We start from the raw sequence: 9,027 nt of genomic DNA, 5'->3' as shown, positions 1-9,027 counted from the left end.
GTGATGATGGTGGTGATGATGGTGATGATGGTGATGATGGTGGTGATGGTGGTGATGGTGGTGGTGATGGTGATGATGATGGTGATGGTGGTGATGGCGGTGATGATGGTGGTGATGATGATGGTGGTGATGATGGTGATGATGGTGGTGATGGTGGTGATGGTGGTGGTGATGATGGTGATGGTCGTGATGGTGGTGATGGCGGTGATGATGGTGATGGTGATGATGATGATGGTGATGGTGGTGATGATGATGATGGTGATGATGGTGATGGTGGTGATGATGATGATGGTGATGGTGGTGATGGTGATGATGATGGTGGTGATGATGATGATGGTGATGGTGGTGATGGTGATGGTGATGGTGATGATGATGGTGATGGTGGTGATGGTGATGATGATGGTGATGGTGGTGATAATGATGGTGGTGATGGTGGTGATGATGATGATGTTGATGGTGATGGTGATGATGATGGTGGTGATGATGATGATGGTGATGGTGGTGATGATGATGATGGTGATGGTGGTGATGGTGATGATGATGGTGGTGATGGTGATGATGATGATGGTGATGGTGGTGATGGTGATGATGATGGTGGTGATTGCTCTTTGTTCCTGGCACAGAACACTTGAAGAGGAGCCAGGGGTCTAAAAAAGTCATTCTAAACTTAAAAGTGCAGAGACCAGGGAGGTAAAACAAATGCCTGATGTGGGCCTGACAGAAAATGTGGCAGATTGTGTTGTGCACGTCCTTCTGAAGGGAGTGGTACTTGCCCAGGACCCTCCACTTTCCATGAGGAAACAGGAGAATCTGTGGTTATATTTCTCCATACTTCTAGAGACATCAAAAATCCTTTTAAATATGAAATAATCTGGGGCATCTGGGTGGCTCAGCTGGTTGAGCATCCAGCTGTATCTCAGCTCAGGTCTTGATGTCAGGGTAGGGAGTTCAAGCCCTGCATTGGGCTCTGTGCTGGGCATGGAGCCTACTTAAAAAAAATAGTCTGATTTGCAAAATTGGCAAATAACTCAAATTTTTGAAGAAAGTGTTGGTGGGCTAAAGAAAACAGATCTACTGGAAATACTTTAAGCTTCTTGGAAGCGAAGTTGCAGCATAGGACAGACAGAACCAGATCCGAGGGGCCATGGGGGAAAGACCCGTAGCCTCCGCCCCCGTCCAGGAGGGTGGGTCAAGGTCTCTACCAGGGCTCTACCTCCCTCCCTATCTGTTTGCACTCTGTTTGCAGGCCTGGGCTTCCCAGGTCCACCCAGGTTTCCGAGGGCGCCCAGCTCTCCCTGGCTGGGTGGGAAGCCCAGCCGCCTGCTGTGCAAAGTGTTTGATATTCAAATTAAAACGCAACTTGTTTGGGAAAGCTCCGCCCCGCAGATCGGTAATTGCAGGCTATGGGAACATTTACACTTGCGGAGAATAATGGAAGACCTTGGGGCTGCGTTTAAGGAGAAATCTTGGGCATTTCACCAGGAGGTGTTCGGAGAGCCCCCAGGGCTTTAAAAGGATAATGAGGAGACAGAGCCCCGGAATGCAGGCGCTCTCCCCTGTGGGTCTGGCGGGAGCGATGCCACCTCCCCCAGGTCTTGGCCACCAGGTGTCCGGAGGGACTGGGGTGCATCTGGAGGCACTGGGCAGCTAGCTGGGAGCTGCGAGGCTGGTCCTCCACCCAACCGATGACCGCAATGGGCGGTAGGTGCTGAGTTCCTCCGCTGGGCCAGGCCCTATCATTCCTTCAGAAGCATGTATTCCTGAAATCCCCCAACAGCGGTGCCCAAAGTAGCAGGCGCTGGTCCTCAGATAAGAAAGGGACTCGGGAGAGCTCACGTGACCTGCCCCACGTCACAAGCTCTTAACTGGTTAGTATGGGTCATGTTGTGTCCCCCAAATTCCTATGTGGACATCCCCATCCCCCACTACCTCAGACTGTGACTTACTCAGAGTCCTTGCTGATGTAATCCGTCGAGTGAAAGTGGGAGTGGGCCCAAATTCATGTGACCATGTCCTCAAGAAAAGGGGGGATTTGATCACAGACACAGGGAGAGGCTGCATGAAGACAGGGCAGACATTGGGGTGGCATCTCCTTTGCGTCTATAAGCCAGAAACACGGAGGATTGCCAGCCAGCAGTAGCTGGAGGGGGGGCAGGGGCGGATTCTACCCCCAGCCTCAGAAGGAGCCCGGGCCTCAGACTTCAGGCCTCCAGCACAGCGAGGACCCACGTCTGTGTGCCAGCCGCCCCGTGCATGGTGCTGGCTAGGGCAGCCCGGCAGACGCGCAGCGTGGTGGCGCCAGCTGCCGTCATCCCTGGAATGGAGCTGCGGGGCCCTCCCAGGCAGGCACCTCCAGACACAGCTGGGGCTGGGCATGAGGCCCCCAGTGGGGCTTCGCTCCCCTCCGCGCACACAGCCTCCTTCCCACGGCCCCACCAGCACACTCACCTGGGAACACGTGTGCGCGAGACAGATCACGGGGGGTCTGGGCATCGGCACCCACGGCTCCACACGGGGCTTTGTCGTCTGTGCAATGACACCCATTCCTCTGCCTCTTGGGACTGTACCCGCCCCCTCTGTCTCTCTGTCTCTGTGTCTCTCTCTCTCTCTCTGTCTGTCTCTCTCTGTCCCCATCCTTCTCTTTCTCTCTGTCTCTGTCTCTCTCTGTCTTTCTCTGTCTCTCTGTGTCCCCCTCCCTCTCTCTGTGTCTGTCTTTCTGTCTCTGCCTCTCTGTCTTCCTCTCTGTCTCTGTTCCTATTTGTCTTCCTCTGTCTCTGTCTTTTTCTCTGTATCTCTATGTCTCTCTCTCTCTCTTTCTCTGTCTCTGCCCCTCTGTCTCTGCTCTATCTCTTTGTCTCTGTCTTTCTTTGTCTCTGTCTCTCTCCTTGTCTCTGTCTCCCTGTCTCTCTCTTTCTCTCTCTTTCTCTGTCTTTCTCTGTCTCTGTGTCTCTGTCTCTGTCTCTTTTTCTTTGTCTCTGTTTCCTTCTCTCTCTGTCTCTGTGTCTCTGTCTCTTTCTCCCTCTCTCTCTGTCTCCCTCTCTGTCTCTCTGTCTCTGTGTCTCTGTCTGTCTCTCTGTCTCTGTCTTTCTCTGTCTCTGTCTCCCTCTCTGTCTCTCTCTTTTCAGTGAAGTGTGGCTGACACGGTGTCACACCCTCTTTTCTCTTGGGGTCACTGCTGCCCAGTGTGGGGTCTTGGAGGGACCGGTCACACACTGTGTCCTGCGCCCCAGAGAGAAGCTGACCAGCCTCTTTCTTCTTAGGATCTGGCTCGTGTGCAGAGAACCTGGAGCCTGAAAAAGGCGATGCTCCCTCAACCGGAGGCCTGAGGTCCCTGTCCCTCCCTAGCCCACGTCCACGATGCTTCTGGCTCTCGTCCAAGCTCGGTTCTTTACGCCCCCTTCCGTCTCGCTCATGTCCTCCCAGGAAACCCCATTCCCGCTCACGCTCTGGGTCAGAGTCTGCCGTCTGCGCCAGAGAACTCTGGGTAGGTCGCCGGCCTCGGGGACGGAGGCCTGGCCCCTGCACTCCAGGCCCTGGCCTGGCGCGTTGCGGTTCCCCCATCCGGATGCAGGAGCCCAGGGGCTGGGGCAGGAGCAGCACGTCCCTTGCCGTCCGCCAGCGCCATGGCACCTGCTGCGGGAACGCTCAGGCCGCGGCCATGCAGGGAGCAGAGCTGACAACCAACCGCAGCCGACCACAGCCGCACTGTGAGCTCAGCTGAGTCCAGAAGAACCGGCCAGCCACCAGCGAGCAAACAGAAATGCTTCCTGTGAGCCCCTGGGGTTCAGCAGGGCCCGGGATAGACGGCAGATCCGTCATTCCACAGAGCGGGTGGGGAGAGCCGCAAGGTCCCCACGAGGTCGGTGAGGCACTGACCCCAACACTGACTGAGAGATGCCCAGACTGACCGGAAGCTGCCTCCCCGCGGGGGGGGGGGTCGTGACCTCTGTCCCCATCCGTGAGCGCTGAGGGCCGGCAGCTCCCAAAGCCCCGTGGGCCTCCAAGGAGACGGCGGGTTCCACAAGGCACACGGCAAATGCCAGTGAGCAATTTCCTTTGGTAAAGTCGTTAAGAAAATTATATGTAGTGCTGAAATTATGTAACTGTTATTGCAGCTTGTTTAAAAATTATTCGGATTTAATTGATCAATTAGATTAAATTATACAGTTGTGAGGGTTGGCAAAGGCCCAGGCCAGAGCTCGCAGGATTTGAATAGCCCACGCTCCCGGCCCCAAAGCCTTGACGCCGGCACAGATTTATTTTTGAAAATGAGGTTGTTACAGGTTATTGTAGATGGTCTGTTTAAAACACCGCGCAGGTGGCGGCCCTGTGTCTGAAAGGCCTCACCGCCCTCTGGGGCGGGTGCGAGGGTACGGCGGAAGGTGCTCCTGGCCCTGCCCCCGTGTGGCTCCGGTTCCCCACTTCCCAGGGCAGCCTGCCGCGGACAAGCGGAGAGGTCCAGCGCGGCTCAGGGCCACTGGGAAGCCAGCCGTCTGTCGTCTTCGTTTGTCCGCCGAGGGCCCGGCTCTGTCCGAGGTATGCCGCGGCGCCAGTCCCCTTCCGCGGAGCCCGGGACACGGGACCCAGGTCCGGGGACCGTCGCCGGAGGCCTCCCGGGCGCCCTGGGAGCAGGCACGTGTGCGGGTTGTGGGGGGCGGGAAGCAGGGGAGCTCTCGGCAGCACCACTTTGGCCGAAACAAATCGGGTGGGGAGGGGAACAGCAGGAATGTCTTCTCTGCCAGCGCAAGAGAGCGTTGATTTCCCCTAAAAGTGAACTCATAGAGTTGGGACAGCAGAGGCCAGGAGTCCTCCAGAGCTCGGAGCACGCGGCCGACTCTGCGGTCTGATTGCAGCCAGCTGGGCTCACCTCGTCTTCAGCCGCGTGCCCAGCCGCGCCCTCCTTTCTGGAGGACTCCAGCGGGAGCCAGCAGCTTCCCGGAGGTAAGCCCCCACCCTCGGGACGGCGGCCCCAGCTGCTGCGGGGACCTTGCTGGGGTCTGGTGTCCGCCCAGCCCACCCTCGGCCCAGGGCGGTGCGCATCCTTGCCCACCGGGTTCTCCGTGGCAGCCGTGGCAGCCGTGGCAGCCGTGCACAGCTGCGCTTCCCTCCCGGCCCTGGAATGGAGGCAAGTATTTATTCCGCTTGCCCCAGGTGCAGACGCCGTCCCTGCCCTCGGGAGGCCGTGTCTGCCCTGGAAGCAGACAGTACAGAAGCCGAAACCCAGGAGCCCCGGGGTGCCTGCTCTCGGGTGACGAGGACGGTCATGGGCAGAGGGTGGGGGCTCGGACAGGGCGTGCGCGCCCTGGGGCGATGACACTGGAGCCGGGGCATACGGGCGCAGGGCGAGCTGTGAGAACTGGGCGGCAGGCCCTCGGTCAGAGACACCGCGCAGCCAAGGGTGAAGCAGCGGCGCCCACTGGGTCTCCTGCGGACTTTCAGGCGCCAGTGCTTTCTGTGTCGGGCAGACATGGGCGGTGGGGTCTCGCCCCGGAGGAGCCCAGCGGCGGCCCCTCTCCTCTGCTCGTGTGCTCGTTCCTCCAGCCACACACGTGTGGGGCCCGCGGCGTGGGCTGGCGTGCCCCACAGAGCAGGAGCCGAGCCCCGCGCTCTGCACGGGGTCTCCCCACCCCGGTTCTGGGGGGGGCAACGGTTCCCGCGGGAGAGGAGGGCCGCAACAGCACCTGCCTGGGGCCGCCGTCCCGGAGGGCGCTCCACGACGTCTGATTTATGAGGAATGTGTAAATGTGGTTTGGGAACAGCTTGCTCCTTCGTACTAAATAAAATGAAAAGGCGGTGGTGGGGCGCCGTGTCTGCAGGCGCACTCGTGTATACCAATGACTGCCATAAATCTTGCCGCGTGATGGCTTCGCTTTGTGGCCTGTCTTTGGGGAGCTCAACGAGAAAGCCGGGTCCGAGAGGAGCATCCGCTGTAGGTGGGGTGGCCTGCGTCCCGAGCCCCACTCCTGCCGCTCACGGCTCCCCAGCCTCCCTGACAGCGCTGAGCCTTCCTGCCGCCCGCTCGGAAAAAGTCCTTGGAAAGTGCAAGTCCTTTTGCGACTCCAGAGGTCACCACGCCTTAGAAGAAAGAAGCCACTTCCTGGCACGGCGGCCGGTCGGGTTTTGTGCAGTTAAGGAAGGCTGTGTTAGCGGGCAGCAGAGACCCGGCCCACACAAGCTTCACCCAAGCGGGGAACGTGCTGGTTTATGTAGTGGGGATCGTGGCATGAACCCGCACCTTCAGGGATAGCTGGATCCAGGGGCTGAACTGACGTCCCCACAGTCTGCCCGTGGGGGGGGGGCAGTACCGTCATTCTCAGCAGTAATGCTCTGTTAGTTTATTTACTGGGTACTAAATTGTTGCTCTCAGGGGAGAAACAGGATTAGCTTCTGGTCACATCAACTTTCATCAATTTAATGGATACGTAATTTTGTTTAATGTGTGTTTCTGTTTCAAGGCACATTTTTACACTGTTGGTTCAGGAACACTGACCTCACGGCCAACAGCTCCGCGGTCACAGCCCTGCCCCTAAGTCCCTCTGTCCTGTCACTCGCGCAAAAATCTTGGGTCAGCTCTGACCAGACCCCATAGCTCGGTCAGGGTCGTCTGCAAGAGAAAGGCAGCCGCCAGGGTAACGCGGATCTGACGGGCCGGACCGGTGCCAGCCAGAGCCTGGACCCTGCAGCGAGGCCGAGCGAGGGGTGGTTCCCGCAAACAGACACCTGCTGTCCCCTGGGATCGCTGTGTGAGCAGACCCGCGTCCTTTCCGGTGAGTTTCCGCGTGTTGCTGTGCAGTTAAACGAAACCGTGTCACAGAAGCTGTGTGTGGGGTGTGTGTGCACATCGTGGGATGCCGGTCAACTGTACCGAAGGACGGCAGGCTGCCATGTGCCACGCACGGGTTCACGTGAGGGTGTTATGCTCGGTGGAATAAGCCAGACACTGACGGACCGGCCCCGCAGGACCTCGCACGGGCGATCGGAGGAGGCCAAGCTCTCGGGAGCAGAGAAGCCTGGCGGTGGCCGAGGGCTGTGGGGCTGGAGGGCGGGGGCCTGGGGAGGTGGGGCGGGGGCGCGCTCTTCCCGCTGGAAGGTGGAGAAGTTCTGGGGGCTTGAATTAGTCTCACCACGCACGTCGAACGGTGACTGTGGTGATGGGTTCACGAAGTGTCAGATCGTCACGTCGTCACATCGTGCGTCGTAAGTGTCTACATTTTGACTTTCAGTTACACCCAAGAAAGCTGAAAAACATAGGTCTTATCGTGCAGATGTCCCTTGGCCGGGTCCCTTGGCCGTAACCACATCGCCGGTGTGGGGCCAGAGCTGCGGGGCTCGTCCCCGGAAGAAGGAACCCGCCCGGGGGTCAGGCGCCGCCCAACTGCTGGTGGAGGTCCACGGTGTGGGGTCGCGGTCTGCGCGCTCACCCGGGTCACCCTGGGCGCTGACGGCCCAACGCCTGGAGCTCACACAGGGGCGGGGCTGCCCCCACGCGGGTTTTGCCCCTGAAGGCTCAGGGTCTCCGTCCGCGGGGACAGGACCTCACGAAGACTGAGCAGTGAACCCACGGAGAACCACAGTCCCCGGGAACATCATGAATCTTCAAGGCTGCTGGGTCATCAGAGACCTTTCAAGGGGCGCAGACAGGGAGGGCAGGCCTGAGTCGGTGGAAATGAGAGCCGTTTTGATGACTATTTTTTCCTCTGACAGAAGGAAGAGCGCCCAGTAGCAGCCTTTTTCCGCCGACATGTTCTCTGTGAGCTTTGAGCTAATTCTCCCTCCAGCAGAGAAGGAAATCAAAGACCTCTCTGCCGACGGCGGCGATTTCACGTCCCCGATGTTCTGCTCCTCCTTCAGAGATGCCAGTGCTTCCATAACACCCAGACCCAAGGTCACGTCACTCCCCGGCCGCCAGCAGTGGGAACCCCGCACGACGACCCTCCGTCCTGCCCCCCCCCGGGCCTCAGACACCGGGAGGGGCCCCCACCTTCCTCACTCCCTCCCAGCAGTCAGGACCCCTGGACGCACGCCCACCGGGTGAGGCGGACGTGGCAGCCTGGTCCCTCATGACGGACACCCCACACGGGGATGCCCACGTTTGCTTCCGACCAGAAGAACCTGGACGCAGGAGCGTGGACCCCGGGCCTTCCTGCCTGCGCTCGGTCCCAGCAGTGCAGCCTACCTGCCCTGGGCCTGGCTGATCGCTCAGTGTCTCCGAGGCACACGCCCCGCACCCTGCAAGCACACGCGCGCACACACACACACGCAACTTCCCCACGCACACATCTGCGTTCCCCCTCACGCACATGTACACACGAACACCCCCACGCACACCCCTCACACACACGTGCACACGCATGCACACTCCCCCCCTGCCCCCCTCCCACGAGCACATCCTTGTCCTGGCACTGCCTCTCCTTCCCTTGACCCGCTGGGACCTGCCTGGAGAAGGCGGGTGGTGGCTCGGCCTGCAGACTCGGACTCTCCTTGTCCCTCCCGATCTTCCCCACACTGTGAACCCGCGTCACCCGCCTGAGGACTGATGTGCCCATCTGCAGAGAAATGGGCTGCGGGCCCACCAGCTGTCACACGGGGACATCGGTGAGGGTCCTTGGCTGATGAATAGATGCCACAAACATCTCTGTTCACTCTGTGGAGCTGCGTAAGGTCAGACTGTGGCCTAAGTCAGAGTCAGGGGAGACAGGATCGCAGTTGGGGTTCTGGGTGTCATTAGCACCGCACTCGGTCTTCAGCATGAGTCCGAGCTGCCAGTGGGGTTTCTGGAGGTCAATGACTGAGCACGCGGCCGGCACAGCCTCTGGCCGCACCTCATGAGGCCTCCGACAGGGAACCTCTGGGAAGAGAGTTGTCGCCATGTGGGAGCTCGACTTTCCATTCCTGGCTCGGGAACATGAAGCAGAGGTCTGAGACACAGCCTCATGAAGGACGGGGTCTGTCGCAGGTGACAGGACACTGTATGTGGAAAACCCAAAAGATGCCACCCCAAAATTACTAGAACTCACAAGAATTCAG

The sequence above is a fragment of the Ursus americanus genome, chromosome 30, assembly GCF_024610735.1.
Source record: "Ursus americanus isolate L20-20 chromosome 30, mUrsAme1.1.p, whole genome shotgun sequence".
NCBI lineage: Eukaryota > Metazoa > Chordata > Mammalia > Carnivora > Ursidae > Ursus > Ursus americanus.
The sequence above is the reverse complement of the archived record's forward strand: the minus strand, read 5'-3'. Positions refer to the sequence as shown.